General features: G+C 44.4%; 1 protein-coding gene and 1 long non-coding RNA gene across 4 annotated transcripts in view; one reads left to right on the top strand and one right to left on the bottom strand.

Moving 5' to 3' along the window:
• The window catches only part of LOC138950503 (uncharacterized), a 291,738-nt gene that overhangs the window by 209,287 nt on the left and 68,899 nt on the right, over positions 1-13,552 (top strand). The window lies entirely within an intron of this gene.
• On the bottom strand, positions 20-11,578 carry LOC138950532 (uncharacterized). Its single transcript, XR_011450707.1, has 3 exons — positions 10,959-11,578; positions 542-676; positions 20-146 (listed from the first exon to the last, which is right to left on the bottom strand). It is a non-coding gene; the product is annotated as an uncharacterized lncRNA (long non-coding RNA).

Here is a 13,552-nt window from a genome sequence, read left to right on the forward strand (position 1 = left end):
TCTAGTTCCTGTTGTATTTTCAGTACCTGGATTCTCTCACCTTCTCCGATATATACCATTCTCTCTTGCACAGTGTCAATGTGAGCCGGGGGGATTATGTATGATTCGCTCTCAAGGTGAGGGAACCAGGCGTTGAGAAACTCCCTCTGGAATCAAAGACATGATGATGTACTGTCTGCTCACTTCTAGTACCATTCACAACCTACGTCAACTATGAAGACGGTGAAAATACAGACACCAAATGGGGACTTATGTCTCGTTGGTGGTTCACACAATATTTGCCTAGAACACAGCAGATAATTGTTTAAAAACAGTTGTTCTATGGTGTAAATTCAAAATGAAAAACAAAAACAAGGAAAACAACAACAACAACAACAACAACAACAACAACAACAACAACAACAACAACAACAACAACAACAACAACAACAACAACAACAACAACAACACAATGATAATGCACCTTATTCATTTTAAACGTAACTTCAAGTCTTAAAATATGAGGTTTCGGTGTGTGGTTTTTTTTCTGAGATGAATTTACCTCATGGTCTGACAACTTTAACACTTGGTCCTCTGATTCCTGTGATCTTGTCATTAAGGGCGGGGCAGGAGAGACAGCCTGGTTCCCCGGTGACCCAGAGGTACTGCACGGCGGAGCACATTCCACAGCCGGTCCCTGTGTGATGTGCATAATATAACCGTCACTTCTGTCATAGCGCTGTTCATAATTATGAGTTGTGTGCATGATATGACCGTCACTTCTGTCATAGCGATGTTCATAATTATGAGTTGTGTGCATGATATGACCGTCACTTCTGTCATAGCGTTGTTTTAGATAGTGTGACTCACCTTATTGTCATGCAATAGTATGTGAACGTGTTTCCTCACATGGTACAAACATTATTTTATTTTCCTGTGCGTTTGTGGGCCAAAACGCCCACGTACACTCATGGTTTTGCACGAAGAGGATTGTATGTGCTTGGCCGTATGTTCCGTCGGCCATAATTATACTTATACTCTACTCTGTGTCGTGGGATGCATGCTTGGTATTTTCATGTTTCTATAATTCACTGACATGGATTTCAGGATCTTTACCATTTTTACATGGTTTTGTACCACAACATGGGGGGAGGTGGGGGGGGGGGGGGGCAAGCAGGTATGCAAATAAAGTGACCCGGAGGATCGGAACATCTCTTCTCTTTATCAAGCATGTGGCGGGGTTCCAAACACTCAACCATCAACTTGGCTGTTGCGATCGTCATCAATGAGGAATGTTCAGTCCATTTGCATTGATCGACACTGACACGGACAATGCATGAATACGACCCCAAACAAATTGACAGATTAGATCGGCCTCGTAGGAGCTAAGGGGGACGGGAGGGGGGGGGGGGGGGGGGGTGGTAGGAGAGACAGAGATAGACAGACAGACAGAGATAGACAGACAGAGATAGACAGACAGAGAAAGACAGACAGAAATAGACAGACAGAGATAGACAGACAGAGATAGACAGAGATAGACAGACAGAGATAGACAGACAGAGACAGACAGACAGAGACAGACAGACAGAGATAGACAGACAGAGATAGACAGACAGAGATAGACAGACAGAGATAGACAGACAGAGACAGACAGACAGAGATAGACAGACAGAGATAGACAGACAGAGATAGACAGACAGAGATGGGTTGGTTGGCTGGTTATTGTTTGTTGTTTAATGTGCCTACAACCTGTGGCAATCACGATAACATTGTAGACGGTTCTAAAAACCGGTTCTTGTAACGCTTCTTTCGTCAAATCTTGTTAAACGTCTTATATTAATCTCCTTGAAACATGTAAACCTGTGAAAGTATTCATTCGTATTCATTCTTTACCATTTTTACAAAGTACTTTTGGGGGGCTTACTGATTTGTCTATTAGTGTAAGGGAAGGAACTGTGCTTGTTCTTGACAAATGGAATGTCAGGATTACTTTCCCTTTAATTGTCAGGAAGTCAGGAATCAGTGTTTTAGAATTCTCAGGAATGTTGTGTCTAAGTAAATTTAGAAAGGAATTAGTGACAAAAGATTATTTGAAGTATGTGAATGTTATTTTTTTATTTTAATGAGTTTTTAGGATACCAAAGACGTACCAGATCAACGGCGCGATTCAATACAGCCCTGAGCAGCACAGCTGGTACAGCGGGTACAGTTCGCACGGCAGTCACACACCCCTTGCCTGATGCACCGTGATTCCCTGCTGCACTGGCAGCACGCCTGCAACGTACAATGCGAGTGTCCCCTGTTGTCGTGAGAATGTACGTGCTGTATGTCTACACTGTTCAGTGTCCCCTGTTGTCGTGAGAATGTACGTGCTGTATGTCTACACTGTTCAGTGTCCCCTGTTGTCGTGAGAATGTACGTGCTGTATGTCTACACTGTTCAGTGTCCCCTGTTGTCGTGAGAATGTACGTGATGTATGTCTACACTGTTCAGTGTCCCCTGTTGTGGTGAGAATGTACGTGATGTATGTCTACACTGTTCAGTGTCCCCTGTTGTGGTGAGAATGTACGTGATGTATGTCTACACTGTTCAGTGTCCCCTGTTGTGGTGAGAATGTACGTGATGTATGTCTACACTGTTCAGTGTCCCCTGTTGTGGTGAAAATGTACGTGATGTATGTCTACACTGTTCAGTGTCCCCTGTTGTGGTGAGAATGTACGTGATGTATGTCTACACTATTCAGTGTCCCCTGTTGTGGTGAGAATGTACGTGCTGTATGTCTACACTGTTCAGTGTCCCCTGTTGTCGTGAGAATGTACGTGTTGTATGTCTACACTGTTCAGTGTCCCCTGTTGTCGTGAGAATGTACGTGATGTATGTCTACACTGTTCAGTGTCCCCTGTTGTCGTGAGAATGGACTTGTTGTATGTCTACACTGTTCAGTGTCCTCTGTTGTCGTGAGAATGTACGTGCTGTATGTCTACACTGTTCAGTGTCCCCTGTTGTGAGAATATACGAGCTGTATGTCTACACTGTTCAGTGTCCCCTGTTGTCGTGAGAATGTACGTGCTGTATGTCCACACTGTTCAGTGTCCCCTGTTGTCGTGAGAATGTACGTGCTGTATGTCTACACTGTTCAGTGCCCCCTGTTGTCGTGAGAATGTACGTGCTCTATGTCTACACTGTTCAGTGTCCCCTGTTGTCGTGAGAATGTACGTGCTCTATGTCTACACTGTTCAGTGTCCCCTGTTGTCGTGAGAATGTACGTGCTGTATGTCTACACTGTTCAGTGTCCCCTGTTGTCGTGAGGATGTACGTGATGTATGTCTACACTGTTCAGTGTCCTCTGTTGTCGTGAGAATGTACGTGATGTATGTCTACACTGTTCAGTGTCCTCTGTTGTCGTGAGAATGTACGTGTTGTATGTCTACACTGTTCAGTGTCCTCTGTTGTCGTGAGAATGTACGTGCTGTATGTCTACACTGTTCAGTGTCCTCTGTTGTCGTGAGAATGTACGTGTTGTATGTCTACACTGTTCAGTGTCCTCTGTTGTCGTGAGAATGAACGTGATGTATGTCTACACTGTTCAGTGTCCCCTGTTGTCGTGAGAATGTACGAGCTGTATGTCTACACTGTTCAGTGTCCCATGTTGTCGTGAGAATGTACGTGCTGTATGTCTACACTGTTCAGTGTCCTCTGTTGTTGTGAGAATGTACGTGATGTATGTCTACACTGTTCAGTGTCCCATGTTGTCGTGAGAATGTACGTGCTGTATGTCTACACTGTTCAGTGTCCTCTGTTGTCGTGAGAATGTACGTGCTGTATGTCTACACTGTTCAGTGTCCCCTGTTGTCGTGAGAATGTACGTGCTGTATGTCTACACTGTTCAGTGTCCCATGTTGTTGTGAGAATGTATGTGCTGTATGTCTACACTGTTCAGTGTCCCCTGTTGTCGTGAGAATGTACGTGCTGTATGTCACTACACTGTCCAGTGTCCTATGTTGTCGTGAGAATGTACGTGATGTATGTCTACACTGTTCAGTGTCCTCTGTTGTAGTGAGAATGTACGTGCTGTATGTCACTACACTGTTCAGTGTCCTCTGTTGTCGTGAGAATGTACGTGCTGTATGTCAACACTGTTCAGTGTCCCCTGTTGTCGTGAGAATGTACGTGATGTATGTCTACACTGTTCAGTGTCCTCTGTTGTCGTGAGAATGTACGTGCTGTATGTCTACACTGTTCAGTGTCCTCTGTTGTCGTGAGATTGTACGTGATGTATGTCTACACTGTTCAGTGTCCTCTGTTGTCGTGAGAATGTACGTGCTGTATGTCTACACTGTTCATTGTCCTCTGTTGTCGTGAGAATGTACGTGATGTATGTCTACACTGTTCAGTGTCCTCTGTTGTAAGAATGTACGTGATGTATGTCTACACTGTTCAGTGTCCCCTGTTGTTGTGAGAATGTACGTGCTGTATGTCTACACTGTTCAGTGTCCTCTGTTGTCGTGAGAATGTACGTGCTGTATGTCTACACTGTTCAGTGTCCTCTGTTGTAAGAATGTACGTGATGTATGTCTACACTGTTCAGTGTCCCCTGTTGTTGTGAGAATGTACGTGCTGTATGTCTACACTGTTCCGTGTCCCCTGTTGTCGTGAGAATGTACGTGATGTATGTCTACACTGTTCAGTGTCCTCTGTTGTAAGAATGTACGTGCTGTATGTCTACACTGGTCAGTGTCCCCTGTTGTCGTGAGAATGTACGTGCTGTATGTCTACACTGTTCTGTCAGTGTCCTCTGTTGTCGTGAGAATGTACGTGCTGTATGTCTACACTGTTCAGTGTCCTCTGTTGTCGTGAGAATGAACGTGCTGTATGTCTACACTGTTCAGTGTCCCCTGTTGTCGTGAGAATGAACGTGATGTATGTCTACACTGTTCAGTGTCCCATGTTGTCGTAAGAATGTACGTGCTGTATGTCTACACTGTTCAGTGTCCCCTGTTGTCGTGAGAATGTACGTGATGTATGTCTACACTGTTCAGTGTCCCCTGTTGTCGTGAGAATGTACGTGCTGTATGTCAACACTGTTCAGTGTCCCCTGTTGTCGTGAGAATGTACGTGATGTATGTCTACACTGTTTAGTGTCTTCTGTTGTCGTGAGAATGTACGTGCTGTATGTCTACACTGTTCATTGTCCTCTGTTGTCGTGAGCATGTACGTGCTGTATGTCTACACTGTCCAGTGTCCTCTGTTGTCGTGAGAATGGACGTGCTGTATGTCTACACTGTTCATTGTCCTCTGTTGTCGTGAGAATGTACGTGCTGTATGTCTACACTGTTCAGTGTCCTCTGTTGTAAGAATGTACGTGATGTATGTCTACACTGTTCAGTGTCCTCTGTTGTCGTGAGAATGTAGCCTACGTGCTGTATCATGTGTCTACACTGTTCAGTGTCCCCTGTTGTGAGAATGTACGTGCTGTATGTCTACACTGTTCAGTGTCCTCTGTTGTTGTGAGAATGTAGCCTACGTGCTGTATCATGTGTCTACACTGTTCAGTGTCCCCTGTTGTAAGAATGTGCGTGCTGTATGTCTACACTGTTCAGTGTCCCCTGTTGTCGTGAGAATGTGCGTGCTGTATGTCTACACTGTTCAGTGTCCCCTGTTGTCGTGAGAATGTGCGTGCTGTATGTCTACACTGTTCAGTGTCCCCTGTTGTCGTGAGAATGTACGTGCTGTATGCCTACACTGTCCAGTGTCCCCTGTTGTCGTGAGAATGTACGTGCTGTATGTCTACACTGTTCAGTGTCCCCTGTTGTCGTGAGAATGTGCGTGCTGTATGTCTACACTGTTCAGTGTCCCCTGTTGTCGTGAGAATGTACGTGCTGTATGCCTACACTGTTCAGTGTCCCCTGTTGTCGTGAGGATGTACGTGCTGTATGCCTACACTGTTCAGTGTCCCCTGTTGTCGTGAGGATGTACGTGCTGTATGCCTACACTGTTCAGTGTCCCCTGTTGTCGTGAGGATGTACGTGCTGTATGCCTACACTGTTCAGTGTCCCCTGTTGTCGTGAGAATGTACGTGCTGTATGCCTACACTGTTCAGTGTCCTCTGTTGTCGTGAGAATGTACGTGCTGTATGCCTACACTGTTCAGTGTCCCCTGTTGTCGTGAGAATGTACGTGCTGTATGTCTACACTGTTCAGTGTCCCCTGTTGTCGTGAGAATGTACGTGATGTATGTCTACACTGTTCAGTGTCCCCTGTTGTCGTGAGTATGTACGTGCTGTATGCCTACACTGTTCAGTGTCCTCTTTTGTCGTGAGAATGTACGTGCTGTATGTCTACACTGTTCAGTGTCCTCTGTTGTCGTGAGAATGTACGTGCTGTATGTCTACACTGTTCAGTGTCCCCTGTTGTCTTGGGAATGTACGTGCTGTATGTCTACACTGTTCCGTGTCCCCTGTTGTCGTGAGAATGTACGTGATGTATGTCTACACTGTTCAGTGTCCTCTGTTGTCGTGAGAATGTACGTTTTGTATGTCTACACTGTTCAGTGTCCTCTGTTGTCGTGAGACGTGATGTATGTCTACACTGTTCAGTGTCCCCTGTTGTCGTGAGAATGTACGTGCTGTATGTCTACACTGTTCATTGTCCTCTGTTGTCGTGAGAATGTACGTGATGTATGTCTACACTGTTCAGTGTCCTCTGTTGTAAGAATGTACGTGATGTATGTCTACACTGGTCAGTGTCCCCTGTTGTTTGTGAGAATGTACATGCTGTATGTCTACACTGTTCAGTGTCCTCTGTTGTCGTGAGAATGTACGTGATGTATGTCTACACTGTTCAGTGTCCTTTGTTGTAAGAATGTACGTGATGTATGTCTACACTGTTCAGTGTCCCCTGTTGTCGTGAGAATGTACGTGCTGTATGTCTACACTGTTCAGTGTCCTCTGTTGTCGTGAGAATGTACGTGATGTATGTCTACACTGTTCAGTGTCCTCTGTTGTAAGAATGCACGTGATGTATGTCTACACTGTTCAGTGTCCCCTGTTGTCGTGAGAATGTACGTGCTGTATGTCTACACTGTTCAGTGTCCTCTGTTGTCGTGAGAATGTACGTGCTGTATGTCTACACTGTTCAGTGTCCTCTGTTGTCGTGAGAATGAACGTGATGTATGTCTACACTGTTCAGTGTCCTCTGTTGTCGTGAGAATGAACGTGCTGTATGTCTACACTGTTCAGTGTCCCCTGTTGACGTTAGAATGTACGTGATGCATGTCTACACTGTTCAGTGTCCTCTGTTGTCGTGAGAATGTACGTGCTGTATGTCGGCTACACTGTTCAGTGTCTCCTGTTGTCTTGGGAATGTACGTGCTGTATGTCAACACTGTTCCGTGTCCCCTGTTGTCGTGAGAATGTACGTGATGTATGTCTACACTGTTCAGTGTCCCTTGTTGTCGTGAGAATGTACGTGATGTATATCTACACCGTTCAGTGTCTCCTGTTGTCGTGAGACGTGATGTATGTTTACACCGTTCAGTGTCCTCTGTTGTCGTGAGAATGGACGTGCTGTATGTCTACACTGTTCATTGTCCTCTGTTGTCGTGAGAATGTACGTGATGTATGTCTACACTGTTCAGTGTCCTTTGTTGTAAGAATGTACGTGATGTATGTCTACACTGTTCAGTGTCCTCTGTTGTCGTAAGAATGTAGCCTACGGGCTGTATGTCTACACTGTTCAGTGTCACTTGGTGTTGTGAGAATGTACGTGCTGTATGTCTACACTGTTCAAGAGTCATTGTCCTCTGTTGTCGTGAGAATGTACGTGCTGTATGTCTACACTGTTCAGTGTCCTCTATTGTCGTGAGAATGTACGTGCTGTATGTCTACACTGTTCAGTGTCCTCTATTGTCGTGAGAATGTACGTGCTGTATGTCTACACTGTTCAGTGTCCTCTGTTGTCGTGAGAATGTACGAGCTATATGTCTTCACTGTTCAGTGTCTCCTGTTGTCGTGAGAATGTACGTGCTGTATGCCTACACTGTCCAGTGTCCCCTGTTGTCGTGAGAATGTACGTGCTGTATGTCTACACTGTTCATTGTCCCCTGTTGTCGTGAGAATGTACGTGCTGTATGTCTACACTGTTCAGTGTCCCCTGTTGTCGTGAGATTGTACGTGCTGTATGCCTACACTGTTCAGTGTCCCCTGTTGTCGTGAGAATGTACGTGCTGTATGCCTACACTGTTCAGAGTCCCCTGTTGTCGTGAGAATGTACGTGTTGTATGTCTACACTGTTCATTGTTCCCTGTTGTCGTGAGAATGTACGTGCTGTATGCCTACACTGTTCAGTGTCCCCTGTTGTCGTGAGAATGTACGTGCTGTATGCCTACACTGTTCAGTGTTCTCTGTTGTCGTGAGAATGTACGTGCTGTATGCCTACACTGTTCAGTGTCCCCTGTTGTCGTGAGAATGTACGTGCTGTATGCCTACACTGTTCAGTGTTCCCTGTTGTCGTGAGAATGTACGTGCTGTATGCCTACACTGTTCAGTGTCCCCTGTTGTCGTGAGAATGTACGTGCTGTATGCCTACACTGTTCAGTGTTCTCTGTTGTCGTGAGAATGTACGTGCTGTATGTCTACACTGTTCAGTGTCCCCTGTTGTCGTGAGAATGTACGTGCTGTATGCCTACACTGTTCAGTGTCCTCTGTTGTCCTGAGAATGTACGTGCTGTATGTCTACACTGTTCAGTTTGTTTGTGTGTTTGCTTAACGCCCAGCCGACCACGAAGGGCTATATCAGGGCGGTGCTGCTTTGACATATAACGTGCGCCACACACAAGACAGAAGTCGCAGCACAGGCTTCATATGTCTCACCCAGTCACATTATTCTGACACCGGACCAACCAGTCCTAGCACTAACCCCATAATGCCAGACGCCAGGCGGAGCAGCCACTAGATTGCCAATTTTAAAGTCTTAGGTAGGTATGACCCGGCCGGGGTTCGAACCCACGACCTCCCGATCACGGGGCGGACGCCTTACCACTAGGACAACCGTGCCGGTCACTGTTCAGTGTCCTCTGTTGTCGTGAGTATGTACGTGCTGTATGTCTACACTGGTCAGTGTCCTCTATCCTTAGCGGATTATGACTTTATTCAGTTATTCTGCAGAAAAGACGAATGCTGGAGAAAAACTGTTTGTTTCTGCAGCATTTCTGCATAATGTCATCTTTCGGGAGAGCAACGTTTTTTTCAGTGTCCTCTGTTGTCGTGAGAATGTACGTTTTGTTTGTCTACACTGTTCAGTGTCGTACATGTCCCCTGTTGTCGTAAGAATGTACGTGCTGTATGTCTACACTGTTCAGTGTCCCCTGTTGTCGTGAGAATGTACGAGCGATATGTCTACACTGTTCATTGTCCTCTGTTGTCGTGAGAATGTACGAGCTATATGTCTACACTGTTCATTGTCCCCTGTTGTCGTGAGAATGTACGAGCTATATGTCTACACTGTTCAGTGTCCCCTGTTGTCGTGAGAATGTACGTGATGTATGTCTACACTGTTCAGTGTCCCCTGTTGTCGTGAGAATGTACGTGTTGTATGTTTACACTGTTCAGTGTCCTCTGTTGTCGTGAGAATGTACGTGTTGTATGTCTACACTGTTCAGTGTCCTCTGTTGTCGTGAGAATGTACGTGCTGTATGTCTACACTGTTCAGTGTCCCCTGTTGTCGTGAGAATGTACGTGCTGTATGTCTACACTGTTCAGTGTCCCCTGTTGTCGTGAGAATGTACGTGATGTATGTCTACACTGTTCAGTGTCCTCTGTTGTCGTGAGAATGTACGTGCTGTATGTCTACACTGTTCAGTGTCCTCTGTTGTCGTGAGAATGTACGTGCCCTATGTCTACACTGTTCAGTGTCCCCTGTTGTCGTGAGAATGTACGTGCTGTATGTCTACACTGTTCAGTGTCCCCTGTTGTCGTGAGAATGTACGTGATGTATGTCTACACTGTTCAGTGTCCCCTGTTGTCGTGAGAATGTACGTGCTGTATGTCTACATTGTTTAGTGTACTCACACAGCAAACAGACCGGCCTCATAGTCATTTCTACAACCGAGAGACCATGAAAGAAGAGATCTCTTCAGAAAATCAAAACATATTATGCTGACACAAGCAGTTTCTGTTTTGTTGAACAGAGAGAGAGAAAGAAACGGGTGCTTAAAGTTGTGGTAAGAACTGGAGCCTTATTGAAATGAGCTGTACGAAATTATGCAATAATGACACTGGAACCTATATGATAAAACTGATCAGTCAAGTCTATGTATATATTATACACTACAACACATACGTCCAAATTGCATTGCATTCAGTATCATTTGAATTTTTGCGTTGGTCCTCGTGGAGCATAATGATCGCCTTTTGTTGCATTATCATCAACTGCGGACAGACAGTTTTGTCAACCGCGGCGTTCGGCCTTAGTCGATACAGATGAAACAAAAGACGATATGTTCCCCTCGGACAACACAAAAGCTGGTCTGCCAACAAGCCACCGAACATCTTATAATGGACAACACAATGCTATGGACAATACAATGCTATGGACAACAGAATGTTATGGACAATACAATGCTATAGACAACACAATGTTATGGACAATATAATGACAGTTATGGACAATACAATTCTATGAAAAATACAATGCTATTAATAATATAACACTATGTGTAATACAATGCAATGGACAACATAATGCAATGGGCAATACAAAAAATGGACAATACAATATCCAAACAAAATAAATAAATAAATCAATTGGACAGTACAATATAATTTGGACAGTACAATATAATTTGGACAGTACGATATGATTTGGACAGTACAATACAATGCTATGCACAACAAATCAGTATGCAAAAGACACCACGATCGACAAAACAAAACAAAAGGAAACACAATGGACAATACAAGACAGTGACAGCTAGCGGCCTACCTGACGAGATGTCTTCGGAATGGCCCTGCCACGTCCCAGCTTGTTCCCCATTGTTCTCGTCCTGTCTCACCTGAAACATCAACACCACGTTACAAAATTGATATGATAAAAACGAAGAATACCACTTTTTTAAAAATCGACCAAAACGTTTGAATAAAATGACGGGAAGGAATTGTTCAGTTGGGGAACAAAACGTGTCACAATACTTTGTTGTTGTTGTTGTTCCTTCCCTCTCCAGAGCCTTTTTGTGTGTGGATAATGTAAGCTCTTTTCTGTTCATTGTCTGATGTTATTTGTGTGGAGAATGTAAGCTCTTTTCTGTTCATTGTCTGATGTTATTTGTTTATGTATTGATTGAACATTGGATTTCTCTTCTTCAAGCCAAGTGACGTCAGAGTCCGACAAAAATCATATTTAGGCGGCCAGCCGAGACTACAAAATATTGCATGTTATTTGCACTGACATCATTTACACTTCTCCAAGCCAGGCCAGTACTTTGACATGACACAGGAAAGCAACACGACCTCTCTGTAGAGACACGGGCAGAACGCTGACATTACACTTCTCCAAGCCAGGCCAGTACTTTGATATGACACAGGAAAGCAACACGACCTCTCTGTAGTGACACGGGCAGAACGCTGACATTACACTTCTCCAAGCCAGGCCAGTACTTTGATATGACACAGGAAAGCAACACGACCTCTCTGTAGTGACACGGGCAGAACGCTGACATTACACTTCTCCAAGCCAGGCCAGTACTTTGATATGACACAGGAAAGCAACACGACCTCTCTGTAGAGACACAGGCAGAACGCTGACATTACACTTCTCCAAGCCAGGTTAGTACTTTGATATGACACAGGAAAGCAACACGACCTCTCTGTAGAGACACGGGCAGAACGCTGACATTACACTTCTCCAAGCCAGGCCAGTACTTTGATATGACACAGGAAAGCAACACGACCTCTCTGTAGAGACACGGGCAGAACGCTGACATTACACTTCTCCAAGCCAGGCCAGTACTTTGATATGACACAGGAAAGCAACACGACCTCTCTGTAGTGACACGGGCAGAACGCTGACAACAATGGCCCCACAACGAGGCGGCCTCAGTACCGATACAAGATACGTGCAACGTGTCATTCCGTCGTCTCACACTTATAGACATCCGGGTTGCATATTGAGTTGTGGGTTGGATTATTCGTCGATGATTGCGTTGGGGGGTGGGGGGGGGGGGGGGGGGGGGGGCAGTGAGGATTGGTGCTCCAAGAGAGTTTTGGGCAGTGTCATAATTATTACGCCCATGGAATGGTTTTCCACTTTGCCTGTTTGGTCAAAATCCGTGTGTACAAAGATTAATGATTAAAAACAAAAACAAAAACTGCAGTGTTGATAATGAGTACTTGTCAAAACGTTCTCTGTACCGTGCAGTGTTTGAGTATTCACACCCCGATTCAAATGCTGATCATTCTGTGTTGTGTCGGTAATGTCATCGTGAATTGTCATGACTTTGTCCCGGGGATATCATTACGCGGTCTGGCAACAAGATTATTAGCATCAAACAGGTACAAACTGAACAACTGAAAAACCTAACGTAAACTTTGGGTTAGATTTCACCAATACTTGTAAGCATAGGAAAACCCTCAATATGATAGTTGCAGTCACACCCATCGTTTTATTCATGCAGTAGGAAAAACATCACATTCATGACATCTGGGCAGACACTCATATTTAAATAAGAAGAGCAAACGCTCGATCGAGTCACTTTCGCAGTTCTGAATATTATATGAGGCATCAGATGGACAGGAAGAAATTGCTATTCACAACACAAGGAGTCACGTTCACATAAAATTTGAGCCCGGTCACTTTTATAGTTTCCGAGAAAAGCCCAACGTTAAGTTGTGTGTTGCCGAACAGAAAAGGCTAGTTATCTCCCTTGTTTTTCTGATAACGTTCGTAAAAGGCTACAGATGTAAATACTTTGATGTAAAGAATAATCCTACAAAGTTTCAATCACATCCGATGAACTTTGTCAAAGATATAAAATGTCTAATTTTTCCTTTGACGCTGACCTGTGACCTTGACAAAGGTCAAAGGTCAACGAAACCATCGTTAAAGTGTAGAGGTCATTGGAGGTCACGACTAAACAAAATATGAGCCCGATCGCTTTGATAGTTTCCGAGAAAAGTCCAACGTTAAGGTGGTGTCTACGGCCGGCCGGACAGACTAACACTGACCGATTACATAGAGTCACTTTTTCTCAAGTGACTCAATAAAATGATAATCGGTATATCACGATCTGGCTTGTTGAAGTCTTGTACAACTCTGTTTGTCATCATGTTCACAAGTTTTTATTCATAACAAGTTGAGTAACAACAAGAAAAACACAATGTTTGATATGTGATTGATCGAAGTAGCGAATGGATTGTGGATTGTCAAAGTAAAAGCATGGTTGTTTGTTTGATATGTGATTGATCGAAGTAGCGAATGGATTGTGGATTGTCAAAGCATGGTTGTTTGTTTGATATGTGATTGATGGAAGTAGCGAATGGATTGTGGATTGTCAAAGCATGGTTGTTTGTTTGATATGTGAT

This window comes from Littorina saxatilis, linkage group LG16 (genome assembly GCF_037325665.1).
Source record: "Littorina saxatilis isolate snail1 linkage group LG16, US_GU_Lsax_2.0, whole genome shotgun sequence".
Taxonomy (NCBI): domain Eukaryota; kingdom Metazoa; phylum Mollusca; class Gastropoda; order Littorinimorpha; family Littorinidae; genus Littorina; species Littorina saxatilis.